Source organism: Chiloscyllium punctatum, chromosome 50 (genome assembly GCF_047496795.1).
Source record: "Chiloscyllium punctatum isolate Juve2018m chromosome 50, sChiPun1.3, whole genome shotgun sequence".
Taxonomy (NCBI): Eukaryota; Metazoa; Chordata; class Chondrichthyes; order Orectolobiformes; family Hemiscylliidae; genus Chiloscyllium; species Chiloscyllium punctatum.
The window spans coordinates 985,273-1,002,395 of NC_092788.1; the positions used below are offsets into that span (position 1 = coordinate 985,273).

Consider the following 17,123-nt stretch of genomic DNA (forward strand, 5'->3'; position numbering starts at 1 on the left):
ATCATTTTTTAAATTTTGAAAACACAATTTTATTTTTAAAAAGCTCTCCTCCGCGATTTGAAAATACATCTCTTTTTGTTTATTCACTCAGTTGATGTGGGTGTTTACCCTGAGGGCAGTTGAGAGTTAACTCCATTGCTGTGGGTCTGGAGTCACTTGTCGGCCAGACCAGGTGAGGATGACAGTTTCTTTCCCAAAAGGACATTAATGAACCAGATGGGGGTTTTCTAACAATCGACAATAGTTTCATGGTCATCATTCGCCTTTTCATTCGCGATTGTATTGAATTCCGATGCCACCATCAGCCATGTTGGGATTCTAACCCTAATCCTCGGAACATTACATATATTACTCGTCTATCAAGAATACCATCTGGCCATTACCTCCCTTTTTAGCAGAGTTTTTTAAAAAATGTTCCCTCATTCTACATATACAATTTGTGATAAAATACTCAAATGTCCATGTGTCGGCCTCTCCAAAAGTTCACTCAACAGAAATCTGTTTGGGGGGAAAATACTTCACTCTTTTTTTTGGGGTTTTTTATTTTTCATTTTTGAGGTAAAAGAAACAAAAATGAATCCAAATAAAAATCTTACATCACGGACATGTAATTTCTGAAGCTGGAGGGGGATTACAGAGACGCTGAGGGTGGTGAGGCTGGAGGGGGATTACAGAGACCGGGAGGGCAGTGAGGCTGGAGGGGGATTACAGAGACAGGGAGGGTGGTGAGGCTGGAGGGGGATTACAGAGACAGGGAGGGTGGTGAGGCTGGAGGGGGATTACAGAGACAGGGAGGGTGGTGAGGCTGGAGGGGGATTACCGAGACAGGGAGGGCGGTGAGGCTGGAGGGGGATTACCGAGACAGGGAGGGCAGTGAGGCTGGAGGGGGATTACAGAGACAGGGAGGGTGGTGAGGCTGGAGGGGGATTACAGAGACAGGGAGGGTGGTGAGGCTGGAGGGGGATTACCGAGACAGGGAGGGTGGTGAGGCTGGAGGGGGATTACCGAGACAGGGAGGGTGGTGAGGCTGGAGGGGGATTACCGAGACAGGGAGGGTTGTGGGGCTAGAGGGTGATTGTTGTCCAAACATCACTGTGGTGTACATGGACTGCAGTATTTCAGGAAGACAGTCTACCACCACTTTCTCCAACACAAAGGTGGCCAATCAATACTGGTCTGGGCAGCAAAGTCAACCTCCAGTGAATAAAACCAAGCAGTGCCCTCTCTGAGCTGACTGGCTGTGAAGTTATAAACATCTCTGGAAATGGAGTGGACAGAGAAGAGAAACAGTGACATTTCACAGCTGCCCTCCGAGAGTCCTCACCCTTGGAAGTACTCAGAGCCGGGGGATCAGCTCAGTGGGTTTCAGTCTCTTCAAACATCAATCTTAGTCTGTTCTATTTTATTAAATCTACAATAGTGAGTAAGGTGAGGGTTTCTTTTTAATGTCTTACAGTCTCTTGATTAAATGTTTAAAATATAAAACATAAGCATTGTTATTCTCGGGCAGTATTTTTCCAGCAGTAAGACTGTGCCTTTTTCTTGGTCTGTAGATTCTTAAGGCGGAGAGATGGCCTGTTGTAGAGTGGCGTGCTGTTCATGTCGGATGTTGGAGATTAGGGAGAGTCTCCATGATCCTGTGATTATGTCTGCAGGAAGTGTGATTGTAAATCCTATTGGATCGCATGTATTGGTGGAAGAGTGATTAAAGGCAGTGAGGAATTGACAGGAGCCTGGGGGTGTGATTAAGGGGCAGTCTCAGGATTGCAGGATACTGCAGATACAGTCAGGTAGATGGTTTGCCTCCAGGAAAGGTAGGAGGGGGTAGGCAGGTAGTACAGCAGTCTTCTATGGCTATCCCCCCTCTCAGACAAGTATACTGTTTTGGAAAATGTAGTTGGTAATAGACTTTCAGGGGAATGTAACACTGACAGTCAAGTTACTGTGACTGAGACTGGCTCGACTGTAATGTGAGATATATCCAGTTCCACGTGATCAATGGTGATAGGGGACTCTCTAGTCAGGGGCACAGTCTGCTGTTTCTGCAGCTGACAGTGAGACATCAGAATGGGGTGGTGCCTGGGTCAAGGATGACTCCGAGATGGTTCAGAATCTTCTCAAAGGGGAGGATAACCAGTGGGAAGACATTGTACATTGGTACCAGTGGCATAGGAAGGGGAAAGCATGGGGTCCTGACGAGCAGGGAGATTTGCTAGTGCCACTCGGCAGGCATTAAACCAGTGAGGGAGTCGGGGTAATCCTAAAGAGATAGTGAGAAAAGAGGTGAGTCTGAGACTGGTACTGTTCACCAGTCAGACTGTCAAGGCAGGCAAGAGCAAGTCACAGAATGAGGTGGGACGGACCAGTTACACTGCATTTATTTCAGTGCAAGAGACCTGACAGGTCAGGCAGGTGGGCTCAGGGTATGGTTTTGAACAACATGGCACTGGAATATTACAGCAATTACAGAGGCAATACTCAGAGATGGATAGGACTAACAGCTTAATTTTCCAGGGTATAGATGCTATAGCAAGGTTAGAAGGGGGCAACCGAGCAGGGGTAGTGGCATCTTTGTTTAGGGATAATGTTACGGCTGGGCTTCCGGAGGATATTCCTTGGAGTACATCCAGGCAGTTGTTTGGGTGGTACTGAGAAATAAGAAAGGGATGATCATCTTATTGGGATTGTATTATAGACCCTCTCCCAATAGTCAGCAGGGAATTGAGACAAAATTTTACCGAGAGATCTCAGTTATCTGTAAGAATAATGTAGTTGCAATGATAATGGGTTTTAACTTTACCAACATGGCCTCGGAGTGCTGTAGTGTTAAGGGCTTGGATGGAAAGGTATTTGTTCAGTGTGTACGAGAACATTTCAGATTCAGCTTGTAGGATGTACCTACTAGAGAAGGAACAAAACCTGACCTGTTTTCTTCTTTCATTCACAGGATTCACAGGCTGTCACTGGCTCGGCCAGCATTTATTGCTGCGTTTACCCAGAGGGCAGTTAAGAGACAACCACATTGCTGTAGATCTGGAGTCCCATGCAGACCAGACCAAGTAAGGATGGCATTTTCCTTCCCTAAACGTCATGAGTGAACCAGATGAGTTTTCCAACAATTGACAATGGATTCCTTGTTGTCACTAAATTATTTTTTCCAGATATTTATTGAATTCACGTTCCACCATCTGCCGTGATGGGATTCAAACCCAGATCGTTATCTGGGTCTCTGGATTAACTGTCTAAGGATAATTTCACTCCGTCATCAGGACATGAGGCAGGGTGAGTGACTGAGGTATCAGTGGGGCATCACATCAGCACCAAAGATCCCACAGTATTGTGGCTCAGTGGTGAGCTCTGCTGCCTCAGCACCAGGGACCTGGGTTTGATTCCAGCCTCAGGTGACTGCCTGTGTTCAAGTTCGCACATTCTCCCCAGTATCTGTGAGGGTTTCCTTTGGATGTTCCAGTTTGCTCCCACAGTCCAAAGATGTGTAGGTTAGTTGGATGAACCATGTTAAATTTCCTATAGTATCCAGATGCAGTAGATGAAGTATTGGGATGTGCAGGCAAATCTCTGCCTGATGTGAAAAGATCCTTTTGTGGTCTTGGACAGAGGTCAGAGGGAGGTGTGGCTGTACTTTTTACATCTCCCACGGCGGCAAGGGGAGGGTCAAGGGTGTGGAGCGTGGGTTGGTGGGAGGGTGTGGACCAAACAAGGGAGGCGCAGCGGGAATGGTCTCTGCGGAACACAGATAGGGGTGGAGAGGGAAATATGTGTCTGGTGGTGGGGTCTGGCTTTAGGTAGCAGAAATAACAGAGGTTAATGGGCTGTTTCTGGAGATTAGTGGGGTGGAAGGTGAAGACCGCAGGATTATATTCTTTATTGTGGCTGGAGGGGTGGGGTAAAGGCGGAGGTGAGGGAAGTGGAGGGTATGTGTTGGAGGGCATTGTTGATCAAGTCAGAGGAAAATTATGGTCCTTGAAGTAGGCCTTTCTGGGATGTCCTGGAGTAGGATCCAAAGAGATTAAACAAATATATCACAGACAAAAGATTAACTGGACCAGAGAATAGGACCCCTTAAAGGTCAACAAGGCTGTCTATGGAACCACAGGGGGTGCGAAAGATATGCAAATATTTCACGTCATTTTTACTGGAGAAGTATATGGAAGCTCGAGAGTTTGGAGAAATAAACAGTGATAAATTGAAAAGTGTCCATGTTACAGAGGAGGTGGGACTGGATGTCTTAAATCGCATCAAGGTGGATAAAGCCCTGGAACCTGATCAGGTGTATCCTGGAACTTTCTGGAAATCTAGGGAAGTGATTGTTGGGGCTCTCCTGAGGTATTTGTATCATTGATAGCGACAGGTGAGGTGCCATTATTTTTAAAAGGTGGTAAGGAGAGGCCATGGAACAAGAGAATAGTGAGTCTGAAGTCAGTGGCAGGCAAGTTGTTGGAAGGGATTCTGAGAGACAGGATATCCATCTATTTGGAAAGGTAAGGAATGATCAGGGAGAGTCAATGTGGCTTTGTACGTGCACAATTGTGTCTCACTAACTTGAGTGAGTGTTTTGAAATGACAAAGAAAATTGATTAAGCCAGGCGGTGAACATTGTTTATATGGACATTCAACAAGGTTCCACAAAGCAGACTGGTTAGCAGGGTTAGATGACATGGAATGCAGGGAGAGCAAGCCATTACAAAACTGCCTTGAAGGTAGGAGACAGAGGATGATGATGGAGGGTTGCTTTGCGGACTGGAGGCCTGTGAGCAGCAATGTGCTGCAAGGATGGATATTGGGCCCTTAAATAAATGACTTGGATGTGAATATATGAGTTATGGTCAGTAGGTTTACAGAAGACACCAAAATTGGAGTTTTAGAATGAAGAAGGTTAGTTCAGAATACAACAGGATCTTGATCAGATGAGCCATTGGAGCAAGGAATGGCAGACGGAGTTCAATTTAGATAAATGCGAGCTGTTGTATTTTGGAAAGGCAAATCAGGGCAGGACTTATACACTTAATGGTAAAGTCCTGGGGAACATTGCTGAACAAAGGGACCTTGGAGTGCAGGTTCCTAGTTCCTTGAAAGTAGAGTCACAGGTAGGCAGGGTAGTGAATGCAGCATTTGGTACGCTCCCCGTTATTGGTCAATGCACTGAATGCAGCTGTTGTGATGTCATATTGTGGCTGGACAGGGCACTGATTACAGCTCTTCTGGAATTCTGTTTTCAGTTCCAATCTCCCTGTTCTCGGAATAACTTTGAGAAACTTGAAAGGGTTCAGAAAATATTTGCAAGGATTTTGCCAGGGTTGGATGGTTTGAGCTATTGGGAAAGGCTCAATAGGCTGGGACTATTTTCCCTGGAGAGTTGGAGGCTGAGAGGTGATCTCATAAAATCATGAAGGGCATGGATAAAGTGAGCAGTCAGGGACTTTTTCCCAAGTTCGGTGGGTCCAGAACTAGAGGGTACAGGCATAAGGTGAGAGGGAAAAGATTGAAAAGGGATCTAAGGGGCATCTTGTTCATGTTGAGGGCATTGCATTTATGGAATGAATTGCCAGAGAAGGGGTGGAGGCTAGTACAATTGCAGCATTTAAAAGGCATTTGATTGGGTACATGAAGAGAAATGGTTTTAGAGGGATAAGGGTGAACCGCTGGCAAATGGGATTCCATTAATGCTCTCCGTTATTGGTCAATGCATTGAATACAGAAGCTGGACAGGACGTTGATTAAGCCACTTCTGGAATTCTGTTTTCAGTTTGAATTACTCTGTTCTGGGAAGGATGTTGTGAAACTTGTTTGGACAAGATTTACAAAAACGTTGCCAGGATTGGAGGATTTGGGCTACAGGGAGAGGCTGAATAGGCTGTGGCTATTTTCTCTGGAGAGTAAAAGACTGAGAGGCGACTTCATGGAGATTTATAAAATCACAAGGGGCGTGGGTAAGGTGAGCAGCGGGGGTCCTATTTCCTCAGGTTAGGTGGGTCCAAAACTAGAGCACCTGGGTTTAAGTTGAGAGGGGAAACATTTAATAGGGATCTAAATGGCAACGTTTTCAAGCTGAGTGTGGTGTGTGTATGGGAGGGGCTACCAGATGAAGTAGTGGAGGCTGAAAAATCACAACATCTAAAAGGCTTCCAATTGGGTACATGAATAGGAAGGGTTTTGATGGATACAGGCCAATAGCTGGTAAATGGGAATCCATTAGATTAGGATTCCTTGTTGGCACGGACGAATTGGACTGAAGGTCTGTTTCTTTGATATTAATAAAAAAAGATGCATTCCTCTATTTTGTGGAGAGCTCGCTGAAGCACAGATAATTATCCTTGGAGCTGAGAAGGTGAATCAGTGATTTCGATCTGGTGCAGATTTGGTTCCAAGGTCTTGAATTTACAGAGAGAGAGAGGAATTGTTAACACTGTCACAATTTTTAGTAACTACTTTCAAGTAATTGGCAAATAATATAAAGTGAAAATGTGAAATCAGTAAGTTCTGAGCATCTGGAACAATCTGAATGACACAGATTCAGCAGGTGTTCTGAAACAGACTTAGAGTTTTACTTTTTCAGGAAAGATTTGGGGGGCTATGGGCACATGGGAGGGAACTTGGGACAGACTTGCAGCATCTCCAGAGGGAGTGAGTACAGCCCCAATGGGCTGAATAGTCCCCAGGCCCTGTGCTCTGTGATACTGTCCCATTCACTGTGAATGATGAAGCTCATCACAGGGCAGAGAGAGGGATTAGCCCTCCACTCTCATCACAATGGGGTCCGGCTGATTGATGGCAGCTCCAGACCAATGGGAGGAGAGGCTGTGTGGTCCTGCAGCCAAAGCAATTGAATGAGGGGTGTGGCCAGCAAGACAACACCTGTCGATGAGCTGTGCAGGTGCAGTGTCACTGTTTGGTGTTGGGAGAGACAGCAGAGACTGGGACAGAGGCTGTTGGACCTGAATTACAAACTCCCGTTAAATTAAAACCAAAAGAACTGTGGAAGATGTAAATCAGAAACAACAACCAGGAGGTTCTGGAAAAGTTCAGCAGGTCTGGCAGCATCTGTGAAGAGAAATCCGAGTTAAAGTTTCAGACTCAGTGTCCCTTCCTCAGGACAGATGTTCCTGAGAAAAAAAGTCAGTTTATGTGCAGAAGTTAGTGTGGGGGGAGAATAAAAGGAGTAAAGGATAGGTGGGGATAGAGTGAGAAGAACGGTTGGATAAAGGAGGGGATAAAGATCTGGCTGGAGGAGGGTCATTAGGTGTTAGTGGCTAACCATAGGTAGTGTGTAATGGCAGGCTGTGAGAACGAGGCCTGGTGTGTGGGGTAGGGGGGCTACGACATGAGGTTGTTAACTTATGGTTAGCCACTAACTGTCTCCATTGTAAGCTGTTGCCCACCTTTTACAAGATGATTAGGGGTTTAGATAGGGTTGACCATGAGAACCTTTTTCCACGTATGGAGTCAGCTATTATGAGGGGGCATAGCTTTAAATTAAAGGGTGGTAGGTATAAGACAGATGTTAGGGGTAGATTCTTTACTCAGCGAGTCGTGAGTTCATGGAATGCCCTGCCAGTAGCAGTGGTGGACTCTCCCTCTTTATGGGCATTTAAACGAGCATTGGATAGGCATATGGAGGATAGTGGGCTAGTGTAGGTTAGGTGGGCTTGGATTGGCACAACATCAAGGGCCAAAGGGCCTGTACTGTGCTGTATTTTTCTATGTTCTGTATCACTCCACAATTGGAGCTGCCGAGGACACAACCCTTTGGAATATCCTCCCTTACTCCCTCTGTCCGCCTTAAAGATGTACCTAAAAATCGTTCTCTTTAATCAACGTTTCCATCATTCGTGAAGCATTTTAGGAGATTTGTCAATGTGAAAGGCTCCATACAATGCAGGTAGTTGTTGTTATTGTCTGATATCAGGAGAAACAGATATGAGCCCTCTCTCTCTCTCTCTTTTCCCTGATGAACAACAGCAAAAGCAGGAAGCACTGAGCATGCTCCAGCCCACAATGGGCCTCGGATTATTGATGTCAGCGCAGGACCATTAAGAGTTGGGGAACGGGGCTAGAGGTGCTAGTTGGTCCTTCAACCAATCGGAGTGAATGAGGGGCAGGGCAATACTCAAACATGTCATAAACTTCATTGGCAGCACAGTTTTGTTGTGGCCAAGGCATTGGAAATGTGTGAAGGTGAAGGGCAGGGGAAAGGAAAGACATATTGACCAGGAAGAGAAGGAAATTTTCATGGTATGGGATGAGAGGTTTTACAGAACTTAGTGCGCGTTGTAAAACACAAATTTAAAAATCCCAAATTCTGCACCGTTTTCCCTCCCTATAATCCATTTTGCTCTCCCTGAAATATCAACTGTGTGTTTCTCCCTTCACAGATACCAGTGATCAGTGCCAAAGCCCCACTGCCTGTGGAGAAGGTGATGTTTGACTTCCTTGTACAGCTGCAGTTCGTGTGGTGAAGGTGCTCCCACAATGTGTTTGGGTAAGAGCTGTTATAGATTATTCACTCAGTAACATTGAAGAGTTGACAATATATGTGCAAATCAACAGCAGTTTTTTTTTATCATGTTCTTAATTCCACAGAAATACTATTGAGAACTTCTGACATAAGGCCATAGATGGGGATATTAGGTCAGGTGATCAAAAGAATTGCCAAATAAGCAGGTTTTCAGGAATACCTTAAAGGAGGAAAGCAGGTCTGAGGGGGTTCAGGTGGGAATTCCAGACCGCGTTGCCTTGGCAACAGTAGAAACAGCCAGACCAGTGAAGCAATGAATAAACTCATCGTTGGGAGTCTGAAAGAAAATGAGTTGTCGGGGTCTCGCAGGTTGTGTGGTGCAGGGAGACAGGGATGTTCACAGCCAGGAATTATATCAAGGGTGAGAATTTTAAATTGTTGCTTGTTAATAGGAGCCTTTTGATGAATCAACAAGTTTTGGTACAAGTGAGCACTCGGGCAGGAGGGTTTTAGATACTCTTGAGATTACATGTAAGTTGAATGTGGGAGGCTGGCCAGGAGTGTGTTTGGATAATGAAGTCTGGAGATAACACAGGGATGGACGAGTATTTCAGTAAATGAGCTGAGACTAGGGTGGAGTTGGGTGATGTCACTGATGTAGGAATAGTGCTTTTGGAGTTGGGCTGCTCCTCCTCCTCATCACTCCCCCTCCCCAATTCACAGATATTGTTCCTTGTTCGACCTGTCTGTCTTTGCTGGTTATGTCCTTCTCTCCCATTCTGCTACAAACTAATATTTAACCCAACCGTCGTTGCAAAAACCTACTCCATCCTGACTCTCCCTTTCCTTTCTGAATTCCTTGTATTTGGTGTCCCTTAAGGATCTCTCCTTGGTCCCTCCTGTTTCTCACCTACATACTGCCAGGAGGTGACATTGTCCAAAAGCACCGTGTTCGGTTTCACATGTACACTGTCAATGCCCAGCTCCCCCTCCCCATCATCCCTCTCCATTACTCAGTTATCAAACTGCTCATCACACTCCCACCAAGCGATTGGCTGCAATTTCCTGCAACGGAACGTTGCAATGGTTAAACCCATTGCCCTCAGTTGCTATTACAAATTACTTTCCCTTACTGCTGAGCCCCTCCCTCTCCCTGGGAACTGTCTGAGGCAGAACCACACTCTTCACAATATTGCTCTCATATCTGACCCCAAGGTGACCTTCTGATCAGACATCTACACAATCCCAAACACCAGGAATTCCAATCTCTTAAATGTTGCTTGTCTCCACCTCACCCCAGCTCCATTGCTACTGAAACCCCTGACCCGTGTCGGTGTTGCCTTAAACTTGACGAATCAAAAACAGAACCCGTGATTCCGCGACTATCCCAGAATCTGGTTCCAGACTCCCTCATGATGGGAAACATCCTCTCCGTATTTACCCTGTCAAACTCTTTAAGAATCCTACATGTTACAATGAGATCCCCTCTCATTCTTCCCAAATCCAATGAGTAAAGTCCCAACTTCTTCAGCCTTTTCTTAAAAGATAATCCCTGTAAACCAGGGATCATCCCAGTCACTGTTCTGTGAAATGCCTCTGATGGAATGATGTATTTCCTTAAATAAAGGGACCAAAACTTCTGTCATTACTCCAGATGTGGTCTGACTCGCACTTTATAAAGTTCCTCTCGGGTATATACTCCAAACAACTCCCCGTAAACTTGCACAGATGTTGTTGGAAATGCTCAGTCGGTCATGCAGCATCTGTGAAGAAAAATCAGTTAAAGTTTCGGGTCTGGTCACCCTTCCTCAGATACGTTAACTCTAATTTCTTTTCACAGATGCTGCTAGACCTGCTGAGCTTTACCAGAAACTTCTGATTCTCTTCCTGGTTTACAGCATCTTCAGTTGGTTCGGTTTTCATATCCTTTAAACTTCCCATCTCTCTTCTAGAATTTGTCATTTCCTCCTTGGAAAAAAGATTCACATTTGTTTGGACTCCCCTACCCTGAGGAAAAAAAGAAACCATGACTAGTCACCCTATCATTGCTCCTCATAATTTTATAAAGTTCAATAAAGCCACCTAAAGTGTCCAGTGCTGCAGGGAAATAGCCTCAGCCTATTCAGCCTCTCCCTATGGTTCAAATGTTCCAATACTGGAAACACCCTAGTAAAACTTTTCTGAACTCTTGCAAGTTTTCCAACATCTTTCGTGTAGCAGGGAGACTGGAATTGAAAGCAGGCTGGGGTTTCCAAAAGTGGCCGAGCCAATAAACCGTACAACCGAACCATGATCTCCCAACTCCTATCCTCAATGCACTGCCCAATAACAGCTAGCATACCGCACACCACCTTCACCGACCTGTCTCCCTTCAACCACACTTTCAATGACCTATCAACCCACACTGCACAGTCTGTTTGTCTGTCAACACTTCCCAGGAACTTGTCATTAAGAGGTTAAGTCCTATTCTGGTAACATCTTTCTGAAATCAGGGAGACCAGAATTGAATACAGTATTCTAAAATTGACCTCACCAATGCCCTGCTCAGCCACAACGTGCCCTCCTAATCCCTATACTCAGTGACAGAATCCCTACAGTGTGGAAGCAGGCCTTTCGGCCCATGAGACCATACCAACCATCGGAACAGCATTCCACCCTAACTCTGTAACCTACCATTACCCAAAGCTCATCCAGCTAACCTGCATGTCTTTGGATTTGTGGGAGGAAATTAAGAGCACCCAGAGGAAGCCCACGCAGACAGACAGGGAGAATGTGCAAGCACCACACAGACAGTGGAATCGAATCGAATCAGCGCATTGCATTCAATGTTAGTGTCCCAAATGCCACGTTCAGCACCTGATCTCCGTGAAACTCTACTTTCCAAGAACTATGCAGTTGTTCTGAGCCCTTCAGAGGGGATAAAGGTGAGGAGGAGAAAACAGGAACAGGATGGAGTTGTAGATCTATAAAATAGCTCTCCATCTTCCCACTCTGTTTCCCCGTCTCCCCCCACACTGTCTGCTCCCCCCACTCTGTCTGTCCCTCCTCCCCCCCCCCCCCCCCCCCCATCAGCCTGTTCCCCTCCTCCTCCCCCCCTGTCATCTGTTCCCCCATTCACCCCCCCTGTCTCTTCCCCCCTTTGTTGGTTGCCTCCCCTACCCACCAGGTCTGTTCCCCCTTTCTGTCAGTCACACCCCCCACGTTCCCCTCCTCTCTAATCCCACTTTCTGTCCCCACCCATCTCTGTGCCACCCCTCTCTGTCCCCCACTCTCTTTCCCCACCCATTTCTGTCCCACCCACCTCGATCCACCCACGCCCTGTCTGCCTACCCTCCCTCCCAGTCCCCTAGTTCTGTACTCCCCCACTGCAGGGCAAATATCTTGTCTATTTACCGTATCGATGCCCAACCTGAATTTAAAAATCTGTTTCAGGTCACCATTCAGCCTCTGACGCTCCAGGGAAAACAGCCTATCCAACCCTGGCAACATGCTATAATTCTTTTTGATCTCTTTAAAGTTTAAGAACATCCATCTGATAGGAAGGAGAACAGAATTCTATGGAATATAGATTCGGCAACTTTTGCAATGTCCTGTACAGCCGCACTAAGACCTCCCAACCCCTATACTCAATGCTCTGACCAATAAAGACAAGCAGACCAACTGCTGCCTTCACTATCCTATCTACTTGCTACTCTACTGTCAAGGAAATATGAACCTGCACTCCAAGGATTCTTTGTTTAGCAGCACTCCCCAGGAACTTACTATTAACTGTATAAGTCCTGCTCAAGTTTGCTTTTCCAAAATGCACCAGCTCGCATTTTTCTAAACTGAACTCCTCAGCTCATTCACCCATCTGATCCAGATCCTTTTGTACTCTGAGGTAATCTTTTTCACTGTCTACTCCACCTCAAATTTTGGTGTCATCTGCTAACTTACTTACAAATACCTCTTCTGTTCACATCCAAATCATGGATATAAATGACGAAAAGTAGTGGATCCAGCACCGATCCTTGTGAGACTCCACTGGTCACAGGCCTCCAGTCTGAAAAGCACCCTCTGCCTTCTACCTTCGGGCCAGTTCTGTACTCCATGCGATCTAACCTTGCTGACCAGTCTCCCATGAGGAACCTTGTCAAACATGTTACTGAAGTCCATGTAGATCATGTCCATGCTCTGACCTCAGCAATCCTCTTTGTTACTTCTTCAAAAAAACTGAGTCAAATTCATGAGATATGATTTCCCATGCACAAAGCTGTTATTAGTATCCAGGATTTAACTCTGTACATTGGGGTCTGCGTTGTCCAGTTATAGGTGTTAATATTCTGGATGAAGTTCAAGTATACCAGCATTTTGTCAGTGAGTCTGTATTGAGTCTTGTTCATGTCACCAACAAAGGGGAGTTCCTTTTGAAAGGCAGTCCCTATACCCTTGCCCATCAGGAAATAGTGTAAGTGAGCCTGATCCTCCTAGTCCAGAGGTAATGACAGAGTTGAGAAACAGCATCTTTGAAGAGGCTGATTAGTAAACCTGCCCAAGCCACCAGGCCATACTGTCTCCCAGCTGTCCCTGCCTGAGTCTCCAAACAGAACCTTCCTGTAGTTTCTCTCCCATTGCTCAGTTTGTCCAGGATCCCCTCCTGCTGCTGCACTGTTCCTGTCTCTCACTGACCTGTTCATCCCCCAGTGTCCTCCACATTCATCTGTCGTTTACAATCCCGTTGTCCCAGTCCTCCCGCCCCGCCTCCTCCACTCTATAGAGACGGCTCAGTGGTTAGCACTGCTGCCTCACAGCACCAGGTACCCGGGTTCGATTTCGGCCACGGGCGACTGTGTGGAGTTTGTGCATTCTCCCCGTGTCTGAGGGGGTTTCCTCCGGGTGCTCCGGTTTCCTCCCACAATCCAAAGATGTGCAGGGCAGGTGAATTGGCCATGCTAAATTGCCCATAGTATTAGTTACATTAGTTAGGGGGAATGGGTCTGGGTAAGTTACTGTTTGGAGGGTCAGTATGGACTTGTTTGGCCAAAGGGCCTGTTTCCATACTGTAGGGATTCTGATATATTGGGCAGCAGCTGCTGTCAATCACCCAGACTCCTGTATGATCGGGAGCTCGTGCTGCAGGAGGGGAGACCAGTGCATGGGTGCAGTGCTGGCTAATTGTGGGAGTATGTGCAGTATAGGTCAGTGCCTGGGAAGGAGGCTGTGGGTGTGAGGGATTAATCTGTCATTAGCAGCTTCATCCCTCTGGGAGCAGGACCCAGAGGAATGGCCCTTCTCTTGCTACCCTGACATGTGATCAGACTATCGGTGGTGCAGTGTTTTTCAGAAAGTTATCAGAACTCTTTTGTGAAGATTCACGGTTGTTATGGAAAGGGACAAGGATGGGCCTGCAATTAGAATTCTAATTTGGCTCATTTTAGTCAGATGGGTCTTGGCCAGAGTGTGCAGGAAGCAGTGTATGCAGGATGGTTCTCATCAGGAGCTAGGAAACTGAATTCGAAGAGAGAGTGTGTGAGAACTGGGTGTGGAGGAAAGGAGTGGGGGGATTGGTTTGGATTTCAGTTCACAGAAGAGAGAAATTGTGAGACTGAGGTTTAAAGCTTTGGGGGAAACAAGAAAACTACAGTTTAATACTACAATTGTCTTATGAATTTCCATCCTGTGTTAACAGTGGTAACTTGTGTGCTCTGTTGTATGGTACTGAAAGGGTGGAGTTGCGGATGAGAAATTCAAATTGAACTTCATGTTCCGATCTGATCGTTACTTGATCCGTGCCGATCTGAATATCATTGGCCTTTTCATGTGGAAGGAAAGGTGTGTATTCTGTCCGTGGGCGAATATTTCAAATCTCAATGTGACTGCAAAAGTCCTGAGACCATAAGACATAGGAGTGGAAGTAAGGCCATTCGGCCCATCGAGTCCACTCCGCCATTCAATCATGGCTGCTGGGCACTTCAACTCCACTTACCCGCATTCTCCCCGTAGCCCTTAATTCCCCGAGACAACAAGAATCTATCAATCTCTGCCTTGAAGACATTTAGCGTCCCGGCCTCCACTGCACTCTGCGGCAATGAATTCCACAGGCCCACCACTATCTGGCTGAAGAAATGTCTCCGCATTTCTGTTCTGAAATGACCCCCTCTAATTCTAAGGCTGTGTCCACGGATCCTAGTCTCCTCACCTAACGGAAACAATTTCCTAGCATCCACCCTTTCCAAGCCATGTATTATCTTGTACGTCTCTATTAAGTCTCCCATTAATCTTCTAAACTCCAATGAATACAATCCCAAGATCCTCTGCCGTTCCTCATATGTTAGACCTACCATTCCAGGGATCATCCGTGTGAATCTCCGCTGGACACGTTCCAGTGCCAGTATGTCCTTCCTGAGGTGTGGGGACCAAACCTGAACACAGTACTCCAAATGGGGCCTAACCAGAGCTTTATAAAGTCTCAGTAGCACAATGGTGTTTTTATATTCTAACCCTCTTGAGATAAGTGACAACATCGCATTCGCTTTCTTAATCACAGACTCAACCTGCATGTTGACCTTTAGAGAATCCTCGACTAGCACTCCCAGATCCCTTTGTACTTTGGCTTTACGAATTCTCTCACCGTTTAGAAAGTAGTCTGTGCTTTTATTCTTTTTGCCAAAGTGCAAGACCTCGCATTTGTTCACGTTGAATTCCATCAGCCATTTCCTGGACCATTCTCCCAAACTGTCTAGATCCTTCTGCAGCCTCCCCACTTCCTCAGTACTACCTGCCTGTCCACCTAACTTCGTATCATCGGCAAACTTCGCTAGAATGCCTCCGGTTCCCTCATCCAAATCATTAATGTATAATGCGAACAGCTGTGGCCCCAGCACCGAACCCTGTGGGACACCGCTCGTCACCGGCTGCCATTCTGAAAAAGAACCTTTTATCCCAACTCTCTGCCTTCTGTCAGACAGCCAATCCTCAATCCATCCCAGTAGCTCACCTCGAACACCATGCCCCCTCACCTTGCTCAGCAGCCTCCCGTGTGGCACCTTATCAAAGGCCATTTGGAAGTCCAGATAGACCACATCCACTGGGTTTCCCTGGCCTAACCTGCTTGTCACCTCTTCAAAGAATACCATCAGGTTTGTCAGGCATGACCTCCCCTTAGTAAATCCATGTTGACTTGTTCTAATCAGACTCTGCTCTTCTAAGAATTTAGAAACCTCAACCTTAATGATGGATTCTAGAATTTTACCAACAACCGAGGTTAGGCTAATTGGCCTATAATTTTCCATCTTTTGTCTTGATCCTTTCTTGAACAATGGGGTTACAACCGCCATCTTCCAATCATCCGGGACTTTCCCTGACTCTTGAAAGATCTCAACCAATGCCTCCGCTATTTCCTCAGCCACCTCTCTCAGAACTCGAGGATGTATCCCTTCGGGGCCAGGAGATTTATCAATTTTAAGACTTTTTAGCTTTTCTAGCACTATCTCTTTTGTAATGACAACCATACTCAACTCAGCCTCCTGACTCCCTTTAATTGTTGGGATACTACTCCTGTCTTCCACTGTGAAAACTGACGCAAAGTACTTGTTAAGTTCTCCTGCTGTTTCCTTATCTCCCATCACTAGGCTTCCAGCATCAGTTTGAAGTGGCCCAATGTCTACTTTTGTCTGTCGTTTGTTTCTTATGTATTGAAAGAAACTTTTACTGTCGTTTCTAATATTACTGGCTAGCCTACCTTCATAATTGATCCTCTCCTTTCTTATTACTCTCTTTGTTATCCTCTGTTTGTTCTTGTAGCCTTCCCAATCGTCCGATTTCCCACTGCTCTTGGCCACTTTATAGGATCTCTCTTTTTCTTTAATACATTTCCTGACTTCCTTTGTCAGCCATGGCTGTCTAATCCCTCCCTGGATAATCTTTCTTTTCTTGGGGATGAACCTCTGTACAGTGTCCTTAATTATACCCACAAACTCCTGCCATTTTTGCTCTACTGTCTTCCCCGCAAGCCTCTGCTTCCAGTCTATTTTTGTCAGTTCCTCTTTCATGCCCTCATAATTACCTTTATTTAACTGTAACACCATTACATCCGATTTTGCCTTCTCTTTCAAACTCCAGACTGAACTCTACCATATTATGATCGCTGCTTCATCAGGGTTCCCTTACTTTAAGATCTTTTATAAAGTCTGGTTCATTGCAAAGCACTAGGTCCAGAATAGCCTGCTCCCTTGTGGGCTCCATGACAAGCTGTTCCAAAAAGCCATCCTGTAAGCATTCCATGAATTCCCTTTCTTTGGATCCACCGGCAACATTATTTACCCAGTCCACCTGCATATTGAAGTCTCCCATGATGACCGTGACCTTGCCTTTCTGACATGCCTTCTCTATTTCCCGGTACATGTTGCGTGCCTGCTCCTGACCACTGTGAGGAGGTCTGTACACAACTCCAATTATGGTTTTTTTGCCTTTGTGGTTCCTCAATTCCACCCACACAGACTCCACATCATCTGACGATATGTCATTCAGTATCATACATTTAATATTGTTCTTCACTAACAAGGCAACGCCACCCCCTCTGCCGACCTCCCTGTCTTTTCGATAAGTTGAAAATCCTTGGAGGTTTAACTGCCAGTCCCGACCCCCGTGTAACCAAGTCTCTGTGATGCCT

At 46.0% G+C, this 17,123-nt stretch overlaps 1 long non-coding RNA gene across 14 annotated transcripts in view; it reads left to right on the forward strand.

Annotated features, from left to right (window-relative positions):
• The window catches only part of LOC140469989 (uncharacterized), an 82,191-nt gene that overhangs the window by 24,672 nt on the left and 40,396 nt on the right, over positions 1-17,123 (forward strand). For 13 of the 14 annotated variants that reach the window (XR_011956272.1, XR_011956270.1, XR_011956271.1 and 10 more), the window contains 4 exons: positions 92-172; positions 2,948-3,059; positions 3,162-3,282; positions 8,391-8,497. This is a non-coding gene — a long non-coding RNA (uncharacterized lncRNA). The remainder of the gene's footprint in view (positions 1-91; positions 173-2,947; positions 3,060-3,161; positions 3,283-8,390; positions 8,498-17,123) is intronic. The other variant, XR_011956273.1, reaches the window with a different exon arrangement.